This window comes from Octodon degus, unplaced genomic scaffold, assembly GCF_000260255.1.
Source record: "Octodon degus isolate 3935 unplaced genomic scaffold, OctDeg1.0 scaffold00127, whole genome shotgun sequence".
NCBI lineage: Eukaryota > Metazoa > Chordata > Mammalia > Rodentia > Octodontidae > Octodon > Octodon degus.
In genome coordinates this window covers 7121229-7123100 of record NW_004524703.1, presented here as the reverse complement: position 1 = coordinate 7123100, position 1872 = coordinate 7121229, and the positions used below count along the sequence as shown (strand labels likewise).

At 39.0% G+C, this 1872-nt stretch overlaps 1 protein-coding gene across 6 annotated transcripts in view; it reads right to left on the bottom strand.

Annotated features, from left to right (window-relative positions):
• Ryr2 (ryanodine receptor 2) overlaps positions 1-1872 on the bottom strand; it is a 681083-nt gene that overhangs the window by 22775 nt on the left and 656436 nt on the right. The window lies entirely within an intron of this gene.

The following is a 1872-nucleotide window of genomic DNA, read 5'->3' as shown; positions in this document are numbered from 1 at the left end:
GCGTGGTTCGATTTCCCTGATCATTAGCAATTATCTCCACCTTTCCGTGCTGGAAGACACCCACACAGGAGTAGGTGGTGCCAAGATCAATGCCAACTGCAGGTCCTTTCGACATGGTTGCTCGCGTAAAGGCCTGGCTGTGCTAGCGAAGATGGCACACAAGGAGCCCCTCACCTACCGGCGCGTTCAATGAGCAATTAATTTTATTATTATAGTAGCCTCTTAAATTCTTTGGATATTTACAATGGTTTCAATATAAGACTATTTCTTCTTAAATAAAAAGTGAGAGTTTGACATGGCATGAGAGTGAATTATTTTCCATGAAACTAATTTAAAGCAAAATAGACTTTTGGTGTCAGGATGTTTGAATCTTGCTTAGTAGTTTTGTACTTTGTTTTAAAAATAGCACTTACTATTTTTCATCTCTAGCATCTGTTAGGATGACAGTGTACTACCACTATCATTAAGCCCCTTTTCTTCTTGTAGGCACAATAGTCTCTTCTAAGAGTTGTTGTCATCCTGGGCCAAACTGACCCAACTCCCAAGGAGCCACAGCCAATCCTGGGCAATCAGGACTCAGCTTTCTTCTGGCCATAGTCTTTGGTCAAAGGGTAAGCTACAACCCAGACTCTGGGGGCTTTTGTTAGATGGCTTTGAGATAGGAGCAGCTGTATTTTCCCCACAAGGGTACCATGAAGCATAAAGGCCTTCTGACGTAAAGAATTCTACTGCAAGGAAGGAAGTTAGCCACTTTCTTAAGTGAATACATACCAAATTCATGGATTTGACTATTAAATAAATACATGAATCTCTTTTTATCTGGATGTTCACTTTAAGACAGCATTTATGATAGGTGTGGTGAAGTATGTCCATAATCCCAGCACTTTGGGCGGGGGTGAGGCAGGATGATCACAAGTTCAAGCCTCACCTGGGCAACTCAGCAACTTAGTAAAACTCTGCCTCATAAAGGAAAGGAAAGGAAAGGAAAGGAAAGGAAAGGAAAGGAAAGGAAAGGAAAGGAAAGGAAAGGAAAGGAAAGGAAAGGACAGGACAGGACAGGACAGGACAGGACAGGAAAGGACAGGACAAATGAAGTAATGAATGAATGAACAAACAAAAGGAAGAAAGATTAAAAATGGGAAGTAAGAAGTGGGGATGTAGCTTGATGTGACAATACTGGGTAGCTTTACCTTTCTAAATGTCTTAGAATCTACGGCCATACCACCTTGCACATGCCTGGTATCCTCTAAATGCTTTAGAGCCATGTGCTGAACAGGTCTATATGTGTGCTCACACCACATATATTCATGTATGTAAGAGAGAAAGAGACAAAGACAGAGATGGAGAGAGACAGAAAGGAGAGAGGGAGGGAAGGAAGAAGAAATAGAGATGTAGAGCACAGATTCAATCTCAGGAGAATTCAATTCAATCGGTTTATATCCTCCTAGTTATAATAGCATTCTATGAAAATATTATGTAATAATATTTCATTCTTAATAAACTTTCCAGGAAAGAATTTGGATAGTACAGTATTTGTGGCATATTAAGTCTTTTATATTTAAAAAATACAGTAATTATAACAAAAGGATATGAACTTTGAATATTTTAATAAAAGGTATGTACAATTTTGGTTGCTGTAACATAAAAATTAACTTCTGAAACAAGATGGAACAAGTAAGATCCATATGCTGCATTTCTGCATATATTTTATAAGGCATTTAAGAGTAGAAAAGTAATTTAAAATAAGAATAAGAATGTTATTTTTCAAGCCGGGCATGGTGGCACATGCCTGTAATCCCAGCACTTAGGAGGCTGAGGCAAGAGGATTCTTGCAAGTTCAAGTCTAGCCTGGGCTACAGAGTGAGCTCAAGC